The sequence below is a fragment of the Coffea eugenioides genome, chromosome 9, assembly GCF_003713205.1.
Source record: "Coffea eugenioides isolate CCC68of chromosome 9, Ceug_1.0, whole genome shotgun sequence".
Taxonomy (NCBI): Eukaryota; Viridiplantae; Streptophyta; class Magnoliopsida; order Gentianales; family Rubiaceae; genus Coffea; species Coffea eugenioides.
The window spans coordinates 1,715,273-1,739,305 of NC_040043.1; the positions used below are offsets into that span (position 1 = coordinate 1,715,273).

Genomic DNA, 24,033 nt, shown 5'->3' on the forward strand with positions numbered 1-24,033 from the left:
GTAAAGAATGAAATGAAATAAAATGATAACCTAACTATTACAATTTGGCATTTAAATGCCTCTCAAATAACCAAAAATTAAATTAAAATAAATATACAAAATTAAAATAAATAAAGTGAATAAATAAATAAAAAGAGAGGGAAGCGATGCATGGTTAATCTATCTAAGGGACTTCAAATGTGTGAAGGAGAAAGCAAAAATGGGAAATTCGTTATTTAATCCCTTAACTTTTGTGTTAATTCCAAATCTTGTTATCAACTAAAAATTCTTAATTAAACAAAGGCTTTTATATTGTAGGTTCTAAGTCTGTTCATTTCAAATTTATTAAAATATTAACGTAGCACTATTATGAGTATATATATTCTATTGAAGGACTGAAAGAAACAATGCTACTGACTTGGACTAGAAAACCAATTACACATAGGAAACTAACTAATCAATTGGATTCGGAATTTTTTTTCTTTAATAGGAGAAGGATGAAATTTAAGAAGTGAGGAGGGAATAAGGAGATTAGAACCTAGGATCTTTATATTCTGAGGTCTCAACATTGGCCACTAAACTATTCATTGACCAAAAACTTAAGGAGACTAACAGGCGGACAATCGACTTTGTTTAAGACCAGGAATCTTGAAAATTTTCCTAAACTTGAGCCATAAACCTGACATGCAAACATAGAAACTACCAAACTCTAAGAAAGCCTCAAATAATGCCATATTCCTAGAACTTACAATTACTGATATATTAAATAACTAAAGCTTGGGTGTAAGGACCAGTCAAAAATAAATTGCCAGAGTTCAAAGATGATCCTAAGTGATGAGTTTTAACATTTCGAAGTTGAACCGGACACAACCAAAAGGCCTCCAGGTAAATTGCTAAGTTGAACAATGTTGAAAAGTACATAATTTCTAACGAAAAGCAAGAACTAAAACTCTGTTAGAACTAATAAGTAATACACATGATTGAAACTTTTCCAGGACAAAGTCATTTGTCACCTTCAAATACTAAGTGTTGGTCATTATGCAAGAAACTAAAGTGATTGTTCTTCGACTATTCTGAACAATGACTTTGTGTAGAAATTTGTGATGTAATTTCATCTCATCATGCAGGAAACGCTGGTAAATCAATGATGCTTTCACCCCACAAGTGCAAGAATAATCGGATTCTGGTTAATAACATTGATAGCACGAAAGAAAAAGCTATTTCCATCTGTATAACTTAATTTATCATGTAAATGCAAAACATCACAACTATTGCACTTCCTATATTTAAATTTTTTTTGAGATTAACGACACGTGTCCAAAAAAAAATCTAAGACCACTCATAACAAGTGCTTATTGTGTACTCATGAGGCAAACCATATATTAATTTGAAAAATTTGCAATTACTAAGTATTTTGCTCTTATTTCCTTTTTGGTCAGTAAAAATTGTCTCTTTAAAACTATTCAAACAGAACCCTAATAGTAAAACTACTGCTACATGTGCTGAGTAGAAAAATAATCATCTGTAGTCTTTACCTGTTTAGGATTATACTAGGCAAAAATTTTATTTCTTTCTAATAAACATATAAAGAAAAATGATTATGAAGTTGATGCAAAAGCTGAACTTTTCAGTATAATGTTGTTGAGCAATACTTTAATAGTTTCTTAGAAAAGACAGTATGAGATTGGTTTGTCTTTTGCTCAATTTTCCACATTGTTGAATATAATTTCTTGCCAATTTTGTGATTTGGCATATTGATCAAACAGTAGATTACTCAATTATAAAACGAAATTTGTATCCTTACTCTTTAATGAATAATTTCTGTAGAATTGAACCTACACCTATGACCTTGTCATATTTTTACACAAGTAATTGACAGCGACGAACAATTATACATTATTATTGGAGAGTCTAAACCAATTCTTTTCTGCAATTAAATAAACAAAGTTCAATAACTATAATAAATAATGAAATGTAAGATTAGTTAACCACATACTACACAATGAATGCCAATCCTAGCATCAAGGAAATTACTGTAATTTTCATGGCCATGGACTCCATATAGATCCATTTTCAGATTATTTAGTACTATGCCTTCATGAAAAAAAATCTTTTTTTCTTTTTAAGTTTCTTTTGCTTTCCGGAGATGTCGGAGTTCAGAGAAAATCTCTTAGGCCTCTTACAGTTTTAGCTGCACTAGAATATTTTGTGAAGCCTTCATAGGTGTTGACTCCAGAAACCAATCTCATTGTACACAAGTCTTCTTTCAAATTATGTTTTTTTGGATGCCAGGGAAAAAATAAATAAATAAAGAGCGACATGCAACTCTATCATTGGCACTGTGAAGAAGTGATATCTTATGCACTTTCTGAAAAATCTAACGCCTGGATCGCTCTTAATTAGTGTATTGGGCACTAATTAATCAAACTAAAGGATAAGATAATCAGTCGTTGTTTGATCAATTTAATGTTGTGGTTGTCTAACACTACTTGCACCGATTAACTATGTATTTACAAATGTTGCTTCTATTCTTTGTAGAGAATTTTCCTGAATAAATAATCCATGTTATTTTTCAAAAACAATGGCGAAAGCTGCTTTTATAGTTCAAGAGTCATTAATAAAGAATTAGTTAGTACCTTAAGAAACAAAGATTGAAAAAATCCTTGACGCAAATTAGTTAGTTGACAAACTTCAAGGAACAGCACTGGGAATTCCAGATTCATTGCAATCCAATCAAGGCATCTTTCTTTAACCTTGGTGGGAATCTTATTAAAATCTAAAGATCCATGATCAAAACTAATTCGCCAAAGTTCAAGGGTTAATCAAAATGATGAGTTTTCACATTTGGACGTTAAAAAGGATAAAAAAAAATAGTTACATTGAGTGGGAAGACTGGGAAAATTCCTCCAAGATTCCATACTGGACTCTGGTGACTTGACCTTACTAAGTCTTGGTCTTATGCAAGAAACAAAATTGGATGTTCCTCAACTATTCTGAACGATGACTAACGACGACTTTGGACAGAAAATTTGTGACCTATGCAACTTCAACTCAATCGTGCACGAAGCACTAGAAAATTAAGGATGCTTCGGTCCCACACATGCAAGAATAATGGAGTTCGTGGTTAATAACGTTGCTGAGATTTGTGGAATCATACAAATAGAAGCAGCTCAAATTATGAATTAGCAAATTTACTTAAACAAAGTCTTCTATTAATTTGGGACAACCTGTAATTTCCTAGTGTTTTGTTGTTTTTTTCTTTTTGGGACAGTAAAGATTGTCTTTGTATAACTACTAAACAAAGTACTTATTTTTTCAATTTATTCTTCTCAGACATAGGCAAATTTTGTTTACGCCAACATGTTTAGGAAAGCATTTGGTTACATTTTGTTAATTTTGTTTAAATTTTTTTATATGCTGTAACACAACACAATTAACCATACTTACCAAAGCATTTAGTTATAGGGTTCTTTCTTCTTCTTTTTTTCCTTTAATATTACGACTAATCAAATGGTTGCATCGAGATATAATTCAGCAGCTTGACAAACTGATCCCAAATGGTGGGACAAATAATAACATAAAATCAAGACTAAACATTCATTTAGTAACATTTGAATCCAAAACCTCTTTTTTTTTTGGTCCTTCCCTTTAATTGTTTTTACCACTAAATTAAGGTATCGCTGGCTTTCTTGTAACTAATAATAATAATAAGGACAAATTATCCAATTGGCCCTTGAACTCTTTGTCTAGGTAAAAATAAGCCCCACATCTATTTTTTGCTGACTTTAAGCCCTCGAACTTGTAAAATTGGACACCCGTGACCCTTTTAGCCAGTTTCTCCGGTTTTGCAACTGGAAGGCTAATTCACACGAATGCCAGTGTGCTTCTTCAAAGGGCATTTTTATCCGCATCTTCTAAGCAAAAAGGGAACAACTTCTCCTTCTTCCCTCCATTTCTGCAAGACCCTCGTTGACGCTGCTTTCTCTCTTCTCATTCTCTGTAGGAGAGTGATACCGCCGCTCTTAGGAATCTCCCTACTAGCAGAGTCATAGCTATTCCTTCGACTGCCCAATTCTCCCCCACTCTGGACACCAGTCCTATCAAAATTAGCCGCTAAAACACTATTCTTGTCCAAACCTTCTAGTGGAGATGCCATTGCAGCCACTGTTCTCGGCGAGACCACCATAGTTGTCTCCGGGGACAACTCTGCAGTTAGCGCCGTCTCTGGGGAAGCCTCCACCGCATCAAAACAACTCTCTGAGGACTGTTCCACACCCCCATCACACCCATCACAAACACTAGCCGTTATCACACAGATTCATACTCTCCGTCTTCTCAGCTACTGATCCATTATCCTCCACCACCCCATTCACCGAATTACCCTCTTTTTTCACCTCAATCTCAACCTGACCCTTATCTGATTTTAACCTTGCTAACCCAAAATCGCCAATTTTAGCATCAAAATTAGCATCCAATAGAACATGACTAGGCTTAATATCACCGTGAACTATAGGAGGATCACAGAAATGATGCAAGTATTCGAGCCCTTTAGCTATATCTAAAGCAATTGAAAATCTTTTGTTCCAATCTTTTAATTCAGCAGACTTACGATGCAATAGACAATCCTGCAAGCTTCCACTAGCCATGAGCTCATAAACGAGCAGTGGGGAGATTCCTAAGGGCGGTTTTTCTTCCTAAAAAACGAGTAGGTTTTTCTCCCCCCAAGCCTAGTAACATGTATTTGGAATCTATTCTCCCGGCTAAAAACAGCTCGTTCTAAAACTCGCGCTTGCCTTGTAGGGACTCGGAATCCATGAGCTTAACGGCTACTTGGATGCCAGGCGTAAGGGTGCCTCGGTAGACGGAGCCGAAGCCACCTTGACTGAGGCGAAGAGAGGGGGAGAAAGTGGAGGTGGCCCGGCGGAGGGAGGAGTAGGAGAAGCGGTTGGAATCGGTGTCTGAAGATGGGACGGTGCGTTTGCGGGAGACTTTGCGGAAACAAAAAGTGCAGAGAATGAGGAGAGAGAAAGCGGCGGCGACGAGAGTTATAAAATATTTTTTTATAAAGGAGTTGTTCCCTTTTTGTTTAGAAAATGCATACAAAAATGCCCTTTGAAGAAGCACACTGGCATTCGTGCGAATTGGCCTTTCCGGTTGCAAAATCGGAGAAACTGGCTAAAAGGGTCACGAGTGCCTAATTTTACAAGTTTGAGGGCTTAAAGTCAGCAAAAAATAGATGAGAGACTTATTTTTATCTAGACAAAGAGTTCAAGAGCCAATTGGATAATTTGCCCTAATAATAATAGTACCTTTGCTTCACACGTGTCAGTATACTGAGTACAAAAGTGTAGTATTCTAAAAAGTTATGCTAGGCAAATATTACTATTTCTGATGATTAACAGATATAAGAAATTGATAATAAATTAGATGCAAAAATGGAAGTCGTTGGTATAGTGTTGTTCAGCAATTTTTAAAAAATTAAATGTAATCCTCATAGGAGATTGGTTCGTCTTTAACACAATTTTTTGCCATTGTTACATATAATCACTTGCTAATTTTGTGATTTAGCATATTGATCAAACCTGTTAAAATACTCTGCCCTATAGCCAAATATGTGTCCTTATTCTGCCACATCTAAAGCACTATTACACTGTTTGAAATATGAAAATCCTATCGAACCTATCATATATAATTTGGGATTGTATTATTACTTTTTTGAGGTACAATAGAAGTACGATGTCTTCACATTTTTCTTCAAGTAATTTTCCAGCAACAAACAATTAAGCATTTTTATTGGAACCTCTAAACCAAATACTTTCTGCTTTCAAAATAAATAAATTAAAGTTTAACAACTAAAAATAAGATGTAAAAGCCAAACTGAACCAAGACTTTTGTGAACCAAATACTTTCTGCTTTCAAAATAAATAAATTAAAGTTTAACAACTAAAAATAAGATGTAAAAGCCAAACTGAACCAAGACTTTTGTGTAGACAAAACTGCATTGTATGATGTTCCTTCGTGGCAATAATGCAATATGTTGACTTTTCAACGCCCACCACGGTTGAATTGGTGGCAAAATTTTGCATCCCACATCGACAAAGGCTTGAGGAAAGCCTTCTCTGGTTTCCTATAAATAAGGAAGCTTATTGAAGGAATTAACTCGCACCACTCAAGAGAGTTATATGGGCTATTAGCTTCTTGAGTAATCTAGCCCATTCAGTCAAATATTTTAGGCTCTCTTGATTTGAGTTTAGGAATATTTTCTAAACTCTTTTGTAAGTGCCTATTGGCCTAGGAACCACTTTCCTACGGTCTTTTGTATTTCTTCTTCATAGTAGAAATATTGCTCCTCCCTCGCCCGTGGACGTAGGTCAATTTGACCGAACCACGTAAATCTTCTGTGTCTTTTATTTGCTTTGTTATCCGTCTTTATATGGTCGGTTTTACCGCCTAATTATTATATGGCTGGTATCTACCGCCTATCTATTATATGGTCGGTTATACCGCCTAATTTGTGCTAACTTGAGTTTGTCTATTTCCTGGCCCGGTCCTAACAAACTGGTATCAGAGCTGGTTGTTATATTTTGCAAGACAGGTTCATCTGGTGGGGCCCGTTCATCTGGTGGGGTCCGTCCATCCTGTGGGGCCCACTCATCCTGTGGGGTCCGTTTATCCGTGGGGCCCGCTCACCTTGTGGGGTCCTTTCATCCCGTGGGGCCCGCCTATCTCGTGGGGCCCGCTCACCCTGTGGGGCCCGCTCACGAGACTTGCATATTTGTTTGGCCAGTTTTTTGAGACAAACTTCAAGTTACAGAATTTGTGGCAACAATGACGATAACAAAGACGGTTGTCGAGAAATTCGACAGGAATGTCAACTTCGGAATGTGGCAGCTCAAGATGGAGGCCATTCTTGTTCAAGACGGAGTTGATCTAGCGATTCACGGAATCGAGAACAAACCAGAAGATGTCAAGGATGCGGATTTCGCCGATATGGATAAGAAGGCCAGATCCAGCATAATCTTAAACCTCTCCGATGAGGTATTGCGTGAGGTAGCAACGGAGACTTCGGCCAAGGCTATGTGGGATAAATTGAAAGCCTTGTATATGAAGAAGACAGTCGAAAATCGGCTATATTTGAAGCAGAGTTTGTACATGCTTCGGATGTCTGAAGGTACATCTATACTCTCCCATCTTGATAAATTTGATTCCATTATTATGGATTTGGGGAATATAGATTCGAAAATTGATGATGAAGATCAAGCCCTATTACTTTTGTGTTCCCTTCCCCAGTCTTTTAAGCATTTCCGCGATACTATGATTTATGGAAAGGAAACAATTTCGTATCGGGAAATTAAATCTGCATTAAAATCTAAAGAGCAGATAGATAGGGATATTACTGGGGAAACTAGTGGGAGTCAAGCCGATGGCTTGTTTGTTCGGGGTAGATCTGAAAAGAGAAACACAGAAAATAGAAGTAGATCCAAATCCAGACATAAAAATGTGGTGTGCAATTATTGTAAAAAGAAGGGCCATGTTATCTCTGATTGCTTTAAATTGAAAAATAAAGAAAAGCAAAAAGGGAAATTTGTTGAGAAAAATACTGAATCCGCTGAGGCTAGTATAGCAGCTGATGAGAATGATGGAACCATTTTCTGTGCAACGGAAAATAATTTTAGGTCTAACAATGAGTGGATTTTAGATTCGGGTTGTTCATATCATATGTGTCCCAATAGGGACTGGTTTTCAACATATGAATCAGCTGAAGGTGGAGTTGTCTTAATGGGCAACAACGCTGTTTGTAAAGTTGTTGGCAAAGGCACAATTCGGATTAAAATGTACGATGGTATTGTGAGGACGCTCACAGATGTTAGACATGTTCCAGATTTGAAGAAAAATCTCATCTCTTTAGGCACTCTTGAGTCTATTGGGTGCAGGTATTCAGGTGGAGATGGAGTTCTCAAAATCAGTCGAGGAGCCCTTGTTGTTATGAAGGCACACAGATCTGGTACTTTATATATTTTGCAGGGATCTACTGTTACAGGTGCTGCTGCTGTTTCTACATCAACTTTGTCTGATTCTGATTTTACCAAATTATGGCACATGAGATTGGGGCATATGAGCGAGAAAGGCTTATCTATCTTATGCAAACGAGGTCTTCTTGGTAGTCAAAGTATTGGAAAGATGGGGCTCTGTGAACATTGCATTTTTGGAAAGCAGAAGAGAGTTAGCTTCCAGTTGCCGGCAGTTCACAGGACCAAAGGAACTTTAGACTACATTCATTCAGACCTCTGGGGGCCTTCTCGTGCTTCTTCTAAAGGAGGTGCCAGGTACATGTTGACTTTCATTGATGATTATTCAAGGAAAGTTTGGGTCTATTTTCTTAAGCATAAAAATGATGTTTTCCTAACTTTCAAGCAATGGAAAGTTTTGATTGAGAAACAAACAGGAAAGCATATTAAGCGGTTGAGAACAGATAATGGCATGGAATTTTGTGGAGGTGAATTTAATGAATTCTGCAAGAATGAAGGAATTGTTCGGCATCACACCGTCAGGATGACGCCTCAACAAAATGGTGTGGCCGAACGTATGAACAGAACTCTTTTGGAGAGAGCAAGATGTATGATCTCCAATGCAGGGTTGACAAACGACTTTTGGGCAGAGGCGATCAATATGGCCTCTTATATTGTCAACCGTTCTCCTTCTGCATCTCTTGATTTCAAAACTCCTGAGGAAGTTTGGTCAGGTACTCCTGCTGATTACTCCAATTTAAAAGTTTTTGGGTGTCCAGCATACATGCACGTGAATGATGGAAAATTGGAGCCTAGGGCTAAAAAGTGCATTTTTCTTGGGTATGCTTCTGGGGTGAAAGGATACAGATTATGGTGTCCTGATCCCAAATTCCCAAAATTTGTAATCAGTAGAGATGTTACTTTTGATGAATTGTCTATGTTATCTTCCAAGAAGGAGTCTTCTAGTCCTTGTACTACTAATAGTACACAGAAGCAGGTGGAGCTTGATATTGGCAGTTCTGGTCCTTCTCAGTCCAAATCTTCTATTCAACAAGTGCCAGTAGATACACCTGAATCTACTGTTGAAGATAGTTCAGAAGAAGAGGAATATTCCATAGCCAGAGATAGACAAAGGAGAGACATTCGACCACCACAAAGATATGCAAATTTAGTTGCATATGCTTTGTCTATTGCAGAAGAAACTGATGCAGTTGGTGAGCCTTCCACCTATTCAGAAGCAGTTTCTTGTGATGATTCTGCAAAGTGGTTGATTGCGATGAATGAAGAAATTGAATCTCTTCATCGTAATGAAACTTGGGTTCTTGTAAAGCCGCCGTCAGCTAAGAAAATTGTTGGATGCAAATGGGTCTTCAAGAAGAAGGAAGGTATTCCAGGGGTTGAAGATGCAAGATATAAAGCACGATTGGTTGCAAAGGGCTATAGTCAGGTACAAGGTGTTGATTTTAATGATATATTCTCACCTGTTGTTAAACATAGCTCTATTCGTGTTTTGCTTGCTTTAGTAGCCATGTATAATTTGGAGTTAGAGCAGCTTGATGTTAAGACAGCTTTCTTACATGGCGAACTTGAAGAACAAATTTATATGAAGCAACCCCAGGGTTTTGAGATTGAAGGTAAGGAAGACCATGTTTGCTTATTGAAGAAATCCTTATATGGATTGAAGCAGTCTCCAAGACAATGGTATAAAAGGTTTGATTCCTTTATGTTGGGTCATGGTTATTTGAGGAGCATGTATGATAGTTGTGTTTATTTCCGGAAGTTAAATGATGGTTCTTTCATTTATTTGCTGCTTTATGTTGATGACATGCTCATTGCTGCCAAGAATTTGTCAGAAATTCACACTTTGAAACTGCAGTTAAATAGTGAATTTGAAATGAAAGATTTGGGAGCAGCTAAGAAAATTCTTGGCATGGATATCAAGAGAGATCGAGGAGTAGGGAAGTTATTCTTGACCCAGAAAAATTACCTTGAGAAAGTTTTGGAGCGTTTTGGCATGAAAGATGCTAAACCAGTATCTACTCCTCTTGCTAGCCATTTTCGGCTATCTGCTGCTCAATCACCAAAATCAGATGAAGAGGAAGATTATATGGCACGGGTTCCTTATTCCAGTGCAGTCGGCAGTATTATGTATGCAATGGTTTGTACTCGTCCAGATATTGCACAAGCAGTCAGTGTTGTTAGCAGATATATGTCTTGCCCTGGTAAAACACATTGGCAAGCTGTGAAGTGGATTCTCAGATACTTGCGAGGTACTTCAAATGCATGTTTGGAGTTTGGAAGAAATAATAACACTTTGGTTGGTTTTGTAGACTCAGACTACGCTGGAGATCTTGACAGGAGAAGATCACTTTCAGGCTATGTATTTTGCATTGGCGGTTGTGCTGTTAGTTGGAAAGCTACTCTACAACCTGTCGTAGCTTTGTCTACTACTGAAGCAGAATATATGGCTGTGACCGAGGCAATCAAAGAAGCCTTGTGGTTGAAGAGTTTATTTAGCGAGCTAAGTCTATATCAAGGTGTTACTGATATTCACTGTGATAGTCAAAGTGCCATACACTTGACTAAAGATCAGATGTATCATGAGAGGACGAAACACATTGATGTGAAGTATCACTTCATTCGGGATATCATTGCTGAGGGAAAAGTCCTTATTCAGAAAATCAATACTAAGGACAATCCAGCCGATATGTTTACGAAACCTCTTCCAATTTACAAGTTCAAACAGTGCTTGAACTTGATTGGTGTTCGTTATTGGTGATTTAAGCCCATTGGGGCTTATGTGAAGAAGGTGGAGCAGTTTTTTGGGTGGAATCCAAAATTATGCCAAGGTGGAGATTTGTTGACTTTTCAACGCCCACCACGGTTGAATTGGTGGCAAAATTTTGCATCCCACATCGACAAAGGCTTGAGGAAAGCCTTCTCTGGTTTCCTATAAATAAGGAAGCTTATTGAAGGAATTAACTCGCACCACTCAAGAGAGTTATATGGGCTATTAGCTTCTTGAGTAATCTAGCCCATTCAGTCAAATATTTTAGGCTCTCTTGATTTGAGTTTAGGAATATTTTCTAAACTCTTTTGTAAGTGCCTATTGGCCTAGGAACCACTTTCCTACGGTCTTTTGTATTTCTTCTTCATAGTAGAAATATTGCTCCTCCCTCGCCCGTGGACGTAGGTCAATTTGACCGAACCACGTAAATCTTCTGTGTCTTTTATTTGCTTTGTTATCCGTCTTTATATGGTCGGTTTTACCGCCTAATTATTATATGGCTGGTATCTACCGCCTATCTATTATATGGTCGGTTATACCGCCTAATTTGTGCTAACTTGAGTTTGTCTATTTCCTGGCCCGGTCCTAACACAATACAATTAGTTAACTACACAATACATATTAGAAATACGAATCCTAACATAAATACTACAAATGATGGATGCTTTGAACACGGAATTCACTGTGGGTTTTATGGCAATGAACAAATAAAGTTGAAAGCAATTTCAGTTCTCGAACTTGCAGAGATTATTTCCGGGAAACTTCTTAGGCCTCTTAGCACTAAAACTTTTTGTGAGGTCTTCCTTCATGTACAGCAAGTCCAGAGACCGTTCTCATTGACGGCAAGTCTTCCTTCAAAGAAATTCACTTTGCTTTTCCTGACCTTTTTCTTCGTCGCGCTCGAATTCCAAAGTTGACAGAACTTTTTGTAAAGTGCTCACATATGTTGACTCCAGAGACCATTTCGACAACTCATCATCGTTCATCGTAAGTCTTCCTTTCAGATGATGATAATGACTCACTGTACGATGACGAGAGCCACAAGAGACTCCAATCCAATCGCAGACCGAAAAGCCAACAGACCAGTTTTTGGCCAAGATTTGTAGAGGGTCAACTGAAATGTGAGCTCTCAAGGCAAGAAGAGAGGACTGATCAGTGGTAATACTGGTCGGGAACATGGCGAAGGAAGCTGAAAGAAAACATAGCAACACAAGTCCAAGTGGGGAAAGGTGGTGAAATTTCTCCATGGCCAATGTTGCTACATGAAGGAGGGAGAGGGATTGCATTATATATTGGTCTCAGTAGTATGGATTTCGATCTATTAAAGATTTCGATTTATTAAAGAGGAAATTGGTAGGGAAGACTGCAGGTACGTGGCTATCTTCTATCCTAGAAGGTGAATGGAATTGCGAACAACTGACTAAGGTTGAAACACCTTTGGAAAAACTATCCTAATGATGGAGAACACACTGTGAGTAAACTTAAAACTCTTTGTGGTGCTAATGAAAGACCCGTCATGGATCAACCATAATTTTTGTGGTGGTCAACCACTATAAATCGTGGAGAACACTCTTATGCCCTTAGATTATCTATTTTAACTCCTAAATCTAACTACTCTTGCCAAGTTTACTTGACATAGACATTAAGGCAAAAGATACATCATTCTCTAAAACACGTATGCCTAAAATCATTGCGTGGAAATATTTGTACTTGACTTGATTGCGATACTTCACTACTTCTCTAGAGCCAAATAGCCCCCAAGTATTCCTATTATGTGTTGGGTATTTTTTAGATTAATCATTTCTTTCAAAAAAAAAAAGAAAATCTTAAGCTCATCCTACCTAAAAGTCCCTATGGACTTGATTAACTCATTGGGACTCGGAATCTATTATGACCACTACAGTTATATGTACAAAACTTGCCTAAATGATCAATTAAGTAGCCTTGTTAATTTTGCAAAAACACTGGCTAACAGTTGCTTCAATGGTTCAAGAGTGATCAAGAAAGATTAGTCGGTACCTAGTTAGAAAAACAAAGAAAAGCAACCATGGAACAAATCAGTAAGTGAAAACGTTTCATGAAACGCATTTTGAGGATTTATTGCAATTCAAGACATGTATTTTTACAGCCTTGGGTGGGATCTCAGTACATCAACTGGGACATAAGGACCACTTAAAACTAATTGCCAAGGTTCGAGGATAAATCAAAATGATGAGTTTTGACAATTGGAAGCTAAACAGGATGACAACAAAAGTTAAAAGTCCTTCCACTCTGGGGAGTGACTTCAAATATTATTTCCTTAGTTGAAAAAGCTTACAGAGTGCACAGTATTTCCTTAGTGGAAGACTGGAAAAATTCCTGGCCGTTAACAGCGATCTAATTATAAGATATTATGCTTCCACTCTGGTGAGTGACTTCAAATACTAAGACTCGGTCATGCAAGAAACAGAAACCGGATTATTTGTTAAATATTCTGAACGATAACTGTTGGTGCGACTTCAACTTATCCACTTTAGTTGTTTTTTATTACTAATATTACTAATGTTACTATTATAATTAGTAATTACTAATATGCTCTTAATTACTAGTGGCCACTGATATTACTAGTAATATTCTAATAATTTCTACCATTAGTAATACTGATAGTAATTACTAATATTAGTAGTGACTACGAGTGCAATATCTAGAGACTACTAAGTACTCATATCAACAGTGTTAATTTTAACTGAATTTTGACTGCTAGAAGAATGAAGAGGTACAATTCTATTAAACTCATGATGGACATTTAATAGTATCCAAAATTCATATAACCACATATTATAAGTCAAACTAATATTATTGCACCAATCTGCTAGTTCCGCCACCACCTATCATATAGGGTAGGCTAGGAACCTTTCAAGATATGGTTCATCTAGCAGTAGGATTGATTTGAAATCCGAATAAAGAAAGTTTCTTGCCGAGCAATATATTGGATGCTCATTTAGGCTTCATTTGGATGGACAGAAAAGGGTAAAAAAGATAGGATCTTGAAAGAAAGTCTTATCATTTCGTTTCTTTGGGAGTTAAAACAAGGATGAAAAAGAAATGAAATGAATGGTTAAAAGCCCCTCTAATTGGCGAAAATTTTTCCGCCCAAAATTGGGAAGAAAAGGACGGAAACTTCGTGAGTGCCAAAACTTATTTTCAATATGACAATTTTATACTTTAAAAGTTGATACAAAAATTTATTATTCAATGTGTCCTAAAGCTGATGGTAAAGGCATCAATGCAAAGCTCTTCTTTGTCCTATACTTTCAACTAATAACAAAAAAACAATAGGAGGGTTAATGGGATCTCTTCTTAGTCCTATATTTTCATCAATAATTTTGTCTTTTTTGTCTATATTAGTTAGAATTATTTAGAAAGAATCATAATAAAATTGATGTTAAGTTGCCTAAAAATACAATGCTTAGTTAGTGTATATTTTCTTTTTGTTTTGTAATAATTTTGCTTTCTTTAAGCATATTATTAATCAAAAATCATAGCCATATTTTGTTTACAAGGATAATAATAAAAAGTAAGAAAACCAGTTGTAGGTACAATAAAAGGTAAAAAATTCCATTTTAGAAAATCATGCCTATAAAAAGTTGGTAATTTTTATTCGATAAAGAAAACACATAAAGAGCTGGTAGTTTATGGGGAAACGGGTTCCCTTACTTTTTTTATATGTAACTATCAAACACTTATTTTTTTTCTTTGTTTTCAGTCATTTATATGCAATTTAAAATGTAAACACATAATTATGAATTAAAGACTTTTCAAACTTGAGATATAGACAATTGGTTGTAATACAAGAGTTTTATTATTTCATATATTTTTCTTTTTGCTCTATACAAAAGTGGGTAGGGCATTTTACATTTTCATTGCGCGAAACGTGTTTATGCCTCCTAGTTTGGATAACAATGCCGATCCCATAAAGGCATGCGTATAGAGACATAAAAAAGTTATCATGCCTGATGTATCAGAAATTTGTCTTGCACCAATTGGGAACTCAACTTATTACTATTCACCTTGTGAGAATGTATATGTAATTGTTTTAGAAATTTATTTTGCCCAAATATTCTACTTATTAGAACAAAAAAGCAAATCTTTGAACTTTGATTTAAAAATTGAAAGGGAAAATACGTAAAGTTATATTATTATAAGATCCTTTCTTTCCATATCTCTCCAACTCTTGAATAAAAGAAAGATGTTTCTTTTCTTTTGTTTCATTGAACTCCCAAATGAAATATGCATCTTTTCCCTTCTTTTCCTTTCTTTCCTTAAGTTATCTTTTCTCTTCCTTCATAAACTCCCAAACTAAGCCTAAATCTCTCCCGAAATGTAAAAAAAAAAAAAAAAAAATCACTGTTCAAATAATACTGGCTCTTCATTAGGTGACAATGTAGTGTGTGTATATATATATATATATATATATATATATTATAAATATATATATATATGAAACATTTAGAGTCATTCTCTGAAAGGGAACATTCCAACAGGCTTGTCATACATGCTAACATGGTGGATTTAAGTGGTTATGCGGCTCTATTATGTGCGCGTCTGTATATCCTAAAAGGAATAAAAAGGAGAGTTGGCTTATGAACAGTAGTCATGGTCCCTATGGACACCTTGACTAGGTGGCTAAATATGGAATATCAGGTGAACATTTGATTTGTTGGAGTTACGATTGAGTTGGGATGTGCGGCTGGTAGGTGATGTGGCAATGTGATTTTACTAGCTAACCCTTATCTCTCAGTTTTACCCTTTAATTAGTTATTGATGTGAGCTTGTAGTTTTGGTTATTGGGTCTTTTCATAATGATACAGTTGGATGGTAGATTGAGATCCATCAGTGCGATTGGTTTCTCCATCTTCTGTTCCAACCCTATCGTAAATTAGTCCAAGAACTTCTCCATCTTCTATGAAATCTAAAACCAACCGAATTATGCAGAAAATTTAGAGGCAATTCAGTTAATAAAAGTAATTGAGATTATAAAATTTTCAAATTGTGGGTATCTAATATTGCAATAAGCTTATTTCAAATGTGCACATGAGTGCTTTGACAGAAGAATAAAGCTTCAGGGGATAAGGAAGCATGAAATTTCCGTGTTCTTCAAGCTCAGAATCGTATTGAATGTGAGATGGCCAAATTTGTTTTCTTTCACCTCCAGTAAAACTTTTTTTTTTCTTTCTAATTGATTCGTTTATGTTTATCCTTTTGTTATGGCATTTAAATTATACCAAGTTTCAGGCTTTGCCAGTTGTTCTTCTGCTCTTAAATGCTCATTGGATTCTTCTGGCATTCTTTGCATGAATATTTCTGATTTATTGCTGGGTTCAATTACTGCTCTAATACTGATAGTAGGGAAGATAGGGCCATTGGGGTGATTTTGGGGGCAATTCCCCAATGCGTATTGTTTTCACAACACACACTATTTTCAAGTACCTATTGTTTTGGATTAGTTTTTATTACAAATTTGTTGATCGTTTATATGCTCTAAATTTGATCCTGGAAGATAATTCTTATGTCAGGTTCTTAATTATTTTCGGTCAAATTTTTATCCACCCTTGGAAGCCGCTTTCTTCTTTACTTTGCCTGCCTTATTTGGTTGGTTGGGTTCAAGTATTTTGTGTCCTTAGAGCCAAATATGTTTTTAATCTTTTGCTTTTGAGGCCTTCAGACGTGACGATGAGTCCAAGAAGTTCTTCCATTGCATTTTGGTAAACTTGAAATTTTGTCTCTGTTTCAGCATTTCATTTGCATTCTGCAGTTTATTTGCTGTTTCTCTTTCTCCCACATTTAGTGCTTTCTTATTAGTCGAAATTTAGGATAAACTATCAAAAGAAGCTGGATAGTAGTTTGAAAATTTGCAGGTATATACTATCATTCTTAACCAGTTTTCGTTAAAAAGGATTGCATCAGTCCCCATCTTCCAAGGGACTGAACCTCTTAGGTAATAGTCATTTTGTATGACTTAGTTCAAGTCAAAGGATGAATTTTCTTTGTACTCTATGTTCCTGTTGTTTGATGATATAGAGGGAGCTCTTTGATTTGTATCCACTACATGCTAATTGTTTTAAAAGGCTTGATTGGAAAGCTATTACTTGGGTGGTCTCAACCCCTACCCCAGGGTCTCTTGTCACCGTTGAAGCTCAAACGAATGTAGTTTCAAGAATGCTTAATACGATATGTGAAGATAATGATCATGATCAATATGATATATTTATGGATTAAATAATGAAGTGACTGGAAATACATTTGCTCCACATATGTGAAGCATGTTCAAAATGTCATTTATCAATTACTCGAAGTTTGTAATTATAATTCTCTGAAGTGACTTTTTGTGATTAAAATTTGTTGAAGTTTGTGTTTTGCTCCTTTATGACCCCAATTTGCTTCCATCTATGCTACAAGCCCGTACATGTGCCAGCATATATTGACACTGATTTTACCTGTGCACCAACTGCAATCGTTTTTAGCATGTCATCTTCAAGATCAGTCGGTGTGGCAATACATGAAGTGATAATGGTGCATTTATGCTTTTAATGCACTAAAAGAAATGCTGGAGTTTGAAATCTGATGTTTATATGTTGACGGCATGAACAAATGCTGGAGTTTTGGGTAGTTTCTTGAGACAAGATACCATATCTGTGTAGTCAAAGAATTTGATGAGAATGCCTGGAGAATTATTACAGTTTTTGACCGTGTATACTTGCATAGATTATACTCTTTCCGGGCACCGTCACGCAACGCGTGAGGCCCAAATAAACTAGTATAACAGCAATTGGCGGATGCAAAGGGGGCGGGAAGGGGCAGCCACTCCACCAAGATATTGCAAATCTTTTAGGAGCCCATTGAAAATTTGATATGTTCATTTATGTCCAGGTAAAGATGTCCACATGTTGAAAATTGTGTCCCTTTATTTGTTAAAAGACTATATATTTTTCTTTTCTTGTTGCAGTAAGAAAATTTTTACCTTTATTTCCTATAATTTAGCTAGTATTTTGTAGAAGCTCGTGAATTGTCGAGTTTGTTCTTCCTTAGAAGAAACACAGCTTGTTACCAGTCTGCCAACCATTTTCTTTTTCAAAATTTCTTTTACTTAGGGTTCTTGGGCATCTATTTTTTTTGGATAAATTACGTTTTATCCCCTTGTGATTTTACATAATATCACATAACCTCCTTAAGATTTCAAAATAGTCATAAAACTCACCTATGATTTTATGTAAAGTGGAAATCGATAGAAAGGACCATCAGTTATGATGATTGAACAAAACATGCTCCAAAAATGCATGTAATGCAATCATAATTGACAGGTGTCGAGCCTGTGCAATAATAAATACCTGCTCGAGAAAAATAAATTTTCTGTGTATAGTAGTGAGTAGGGTCGAATCCACAGGGATTGGAAAAAATTCGATTCTTTTCAAGTTCGGGACACGGGGGAGTTTTATCAAAATAAACTAGAAATAATTAAACAATTTAACCAAAAATAATTAATTAATTAATACGAATGTAAATGGTAAATAAATAAATAATAAATAAATTCTACCCAAGGATACAACTACGCAGACACAGTCCATTCATCCGATCATTGATGTAAAGAGGTTCACTTAATTTTATTAACAGGTTAGTTATAGTCGCCGATAAGCTCTAACGACCAGCTTTTCCTTAATTTATTGATAACCAAGGTACGACCGTTGATTACCCCTAATCAGGAAATACTCCTAGGTACGACCGTAGGAATTAATTTCCTAATTGCCTTAAAAACTAGAAAAGTCTAACCCAAATTAATAACACGCTACGAGGGTTATTTAAATCAGATTGCAAGTTCTCCTAGTATGTAAAAATACTATTTGTCACTAATATTAACCAATTAAACAATTACGGATTTAATTGATTAATTTGACAGGAGATTAAAAAGTCAAATTGCACATCGGGCCCTTGATATCCAATTAACAAAATAATCCCATGGAAATTGAAATAGAAAACATACAAATATTAACAAATTAAGAAACACGTAAAATTAATTAGATCTCACAGATATTTGGGACTGCATCTTCGCGTTGATCCTTGACTAGATGAGAAAATTAGCCACTCCTCATAAGAAAATTCCCACGCAATTTAATTGGAATCAAATACATAAATAACTAACTAAGAATTTAGAAAGAAACTTGAGTCTCCGTAGACTCTTTGAAGAAAAGTTGCACACCACACAACAAGAGAAGGAAGAACTCCTCCTCTGAAAACCAAAAACTACCTCTATCCTCCTACGGAGCTTATTTTGAGAGAAAACTCAAAACTAGTCTAATAGCTTCTCAAGCGCTCGTCTAATGTCTTCATACATAAAAAACCAGCCAAAATGGAGACATCACCCCACGTCCACCAAAGAGGTCATCATTTCTCTACATAATCAATTCCACTCCACTCAAAACAAAAGCAATTGTCGGTTTTCTTTTTGACCAAGTGCACACGTTCACCAACAAGAAAGCAAAACCACAAATGTGCAAAGAAAGCAAACTTTAGACAATAAAACTTATTTGCAGTCCCCACCAACTTTGATATGTTGTCTAGCCAAATTGAATTCCCAAATGCAATTCCATTCTTCTTCGTTGGTTTGCACCGGAATTGTGTAAAGCTTCACAATAATCTTCTCAGGAGGTTTCTGCTCCAATTTCTGAAATTATATCCAAATATCAAATATAAATATATATTGACAATTAAAGCAAATTAAAGCAATATTTGGCAAGGATAAAAAGGAAAATTAACAATAAAATTACTAACAATTAACACCCTATCAATTCCCACCACACTTAAATCATGTTTGTCCTCAAGCATGGAACAACTAAATTCAACAATGACAAACTCTCATTTCATTTATTGCCAAGCTGCGTTTATCCCAAAATCAAGTTTTAGTAGCTAAGTGTCAAGACATATTTCTCCCGATTAGCTCCTGAAATCATAGACTCATCCAATTCATAGCTAACTCGTCTAAGAAATCAAAATATTAAACTAGCAAAAGTTAGCAATTGGGTCAACTGAAAATCAAAATCTCAACATTGAAGAACAAGGATCGGCAGGCCAACATGATCATAAGCTTACTTATTATTTTCTTCTCTCTTTTTTTTTTTAACATAATTTTTTTTTCTATTTATTTTTTTTCTTTTTTTTTTCAATAAATGCTCAGTCCCAAGCTATTCAAGTCTTTTGACGTGAACTTTGACATTTTTAGATGAAAGAGCCCAGTTACTCAACTCTTCACAGCTTCAGGACTAACTACTCATAGATATAGCCACTTTTTGACGCGAAAGTCGACACTTGTGGTGAAGACTCCCGGTTACTGAGTGACGACACTAGCGGAGTAGGGTCATTTATTAATCACAATTAAAGCACCAGAATATCAGATAATTAAAGATCATAGCCTACGTCATCTCCTAACATGGAGAACTGAGATCAACAATCGCCCAATCCACACAACAATTACTAGTAAAATATTTATATTGCCTAAACAAGTTAACCACAATTTGCACCAAGTCATTAAACTCAAGATATTCACCAAGGCAATATGCTTTTACTTGCCATCTAAACAAAATTCATGGGATAAATCACAACCAGCAACAGAAGAGTGAGTTGCCACATTTATTCATCAAGACAAGAATAAGAAAAACAACAATTTAAAGAAACTCCAATCAAATCCAAATCTCCCCCCACACTTAAAGCACACATTGCCCTCAATGTGACAATTAAACAGTAAAAGTAAGAAGAAGGGCAACGAAACTCCCCTGAAGTTGTCAAAACAGCGGCGGGTTAGGCGGAAGTTGAGGTTCAACACCCATGTGGTGCATAAACGCCGCCAAATTCTGCGCCATGCTATGCACATTCGCATCAATATTGGTTACCTGAGCCTCTAGTTTCTGAACTCGCATCTGGAGTTGGTGCCAGTCATCAGTCCTTGGGGTTGGAGGAGGTGGAGCGGAGGTCGAAGGGCCGGGGTCACCATTTTTTCAAATATCACTCCTATTAACAACAGACAACAATTTCCAACAAAAGTTAGAACCAACAAATTCAAAGCAATAACAATAGTAATATTAGTCAATTTAAAACACAAAATGCACAATTTAGGCCCCACAGGCTATCCAAATACCCCAATAATACCTAGCAATTGAAATAAATGGATAGAATATTTGCAGCAAGGTAATGAGAGGCAATCCAACTACAATAAGCAAGCGTCACAGCCGCCTCCTAATTCAACAAACAAACCCAGAAATGACCAACTAAAGGTCGAAAGATGTCTCAATTTGAGGCCCAATTAATGCTCACCAGTTCAATCAATGCCAGAAAACAATCCCAAACAATGCAACAATTAAACTAAAAAGGGCAAAGGACATCCATCCAATTTCACTCGAACAAACTATGAGCAGTGTTAATGTCTAAATAAATCATCAAATTTCAGCAATTAAACACAATACCACTCAAAATCTCAATAAATGTTTCCAATTGGACAGTTAATTACACACTCAACCAACCGCAATAACTATTCAAATCAACAAACAAATGCAGGAAGGAGCTACCCACAATTAAGAAACAACTCAAATGACCAACCCAAAGCGTTGATAAATCCAAACACACCAATCAAGACCACAAAATAACAGAAATTAAAATGGGACCCAAGTAACAAGTAACTCTCAAACCACCCCTTCAATTCTCAAATAAATGAACTGACACAAGAGACGTCAAATTTAATCCCCACAGATGAAATAAAAGCCTCAAGTAGTCCAAACACTATTCAGAAGACCCAAAATTAACCCCAGAAAATCCCCAAGTCACCTCCTGCCTTTATCAATCAGAAGACCCAAGAAAGAAAGAAAGAAAAATACAAATTCCAGCAATTTAAGATCCTGGAAAGTACTAATCGATGGAGAAATAGCAATACCTCCACCTGTCAAAAATTGGCAGGTGGTGACGGCGAGTTAAGTGGGCAGCAGCTTCGGTCGCGGCTGGTAGCTGGTCCGAAGAGGAGAAGCTGACGCGGTGGAGAGGAAGCTGGGGTTGCGGACTGTGGGCGTGGCGGAGCGCGCGAGGAATGTGGAGCTTGGAGCTGGCGGCGATGGAGAAAGCAACAGGCAGCGGCGGTGCTGTTGGAGTTGCGCGCGGCGTGGAGGAGAGCTGGTGGTGAGCAGCGGCGTGCGTTGTAAAAGAGAGAGAGAAGAGTGAGCGAGTAGAGGGAGGTGGCAGCAGCTGGGTTGCGGATGGTGGCTGCGACAGTGGGAGAGCTGGAGCTGTTGCGCAGAGGCGGGGGCTAGCTGGTCGTGTTTGGAGTTGGTGTGGGCTGGTGGTGGCTCGCGCAAGTCGCGCAAGGAGAGCTGGTGGAGAGGAGGTATTGGTCGAGGGTAGAGGTGGAGCTTGAAGGTGGACAGCAGCATTGGCTGCTGGTGGCGCACAGGTGGTATTAAAGCTGAAGTCGCGTGCGAGGTTATGGCGGGTGGTTGTGCGAGGTGAGCTAAGCAGGAGGTAGTGGCGTGGTCAAGGAGGAGAGGGAGGCGGCTGGACAATCGCACAATGGTCGCGCGCTGGGTGCTCTGGAGCTGGTGGCGAAGTGATAGAGAGAGACGTTGGCGGCAGTCTGTGGGTCGCGGCAGAGAAGGAAGATTGTTGTGGTAGAGAACCAAGCAGAGAGAGAGAAGATGAGGCGAGCTGCTGGTGGACGTGGGCTGGTGGTGTGACAGGTGCCTAACCTGTGCAATAATAATTACTAAAAAGTCCTAGTTACCACCACAATTAATATAGAACAAATCCAAGTATTGGAGCAGGGACCCTAGGTGTGCAATGGGTTACTTGATTCACCCTGTTCCCGAAGAGTTTGCTTGATCCGATATACCAGATTTGTCTATAAAAATATTAATTTTGCGTACAATGGCAAGTAGGGTCGATTCCACAGGGAGCGGGTAGGAAATTATTTCTTTCCAAATCAATAAAAAAATGGGGGATAATTAATGGGATGAAAATAAAAATAAAATAAATAAAATTCAAGAGCTAACTCAACAAGTATAATTTCCTAAAAATAGCAATTAATATAATTCTACCCAAAGGATCAACTGCTCAGGCACGATCCAATTAAATGATCATCGATGCAAGGATATTCCATCCATTCGTCACTAGGTTGGTTATAGTTATCAACAAGCTCTGACAACCAGTTCTTCCTTACCTTTTCGACAGTCAAGGTACGACCATTGACTGCTTCTCTAACCGGATAACAACCCTAGGTACGACCGTGGGAATTTAATTACCCAATTGCATTAAAGTTAGAAGAACCCAACCCTAACCAATAAATACGCTAAAAGGATTTATTTAAGTTAGATCTTACGCTTCCCCATCATAAAGCCAATAATGGTGGTTGCCACAAGGTGTTAACTAAATGAACAATTACGGATTCTATTTAATTAGCATGGCAGTAGGCTATTAAATTCAATCAAAAACCCGGCTGTTGATATTCAATTAATAAAATACCCATGAACAATTAATTCAGGAAACGTACGAATAGCAATAAATTGGAAGAAATAATGAAGATTCGATTAGATCTCACAGATATTATGGACCGCGCCCTCGCATCAACCTTTGGGTATAGGAGAAAATTAGCCGCTCCTCATCGTGTCAATCCAGCGTGATTTAATTGAATTCATTCAATTAATTGCCGAAGAATTGGAAAGGTGAAACAATGAAGGAACAGTTTTTCTTATTTCGCGTCTACACTGAAGCCGCTGGTACAAGAAAAGTCCTATGAAATATTATCCGGAGCAAGAGTAGAAGCAGAAACGTCTCAGCTGTACCAGGCCGAAAGCCAATAACAAAAATCTCCAATGTCTGACCGCGAGGAAAAAAGAGACGAAAAGCTAATCTAATTGCGGCCGAAGAACAACAAAAGCCAAGAAAAAGGCCAAAAGGCCTCTGACCAAAAAGTAGAAAAAAGAAAACTAAAGCTAAGGTCTTGATTCCTCAATCTCGTTTTTTTTCTTCTTCTTTATAGCCGCCGCACGTAGTATTCCTCCCAGGAGGAGGCTTTTGCCTAAGGGGCACTGATCCCACGCTTCAGGTTCACGTGGACCGGGGTCCGGCTTTTCGGTAACGTCTATCTTGTCTGGCGTGGCCACGCCCTGAAATGAAAGGTCTTCTGGAAATTTACCTCAAGATATCATTTTTAATGCTAACCACCTACAATTCACACAAATATCAAATATG

The 24,033-nt window shown here is 37.1% G+C and overlaps 1 pseudogene; it reads right to left on the reverse strand.

Annotated features, from left to right (window-relative positions):
- Nucleotides 1–3,880: 3,880 nt before the first annotated feature.
- LOC113783260 lies at nt 3,881–5,111 on the reverse strand (annotated as a pseudogene).
- Nucleotides 5,112–24,033: the final 18,922 nt, after the last annotated feature.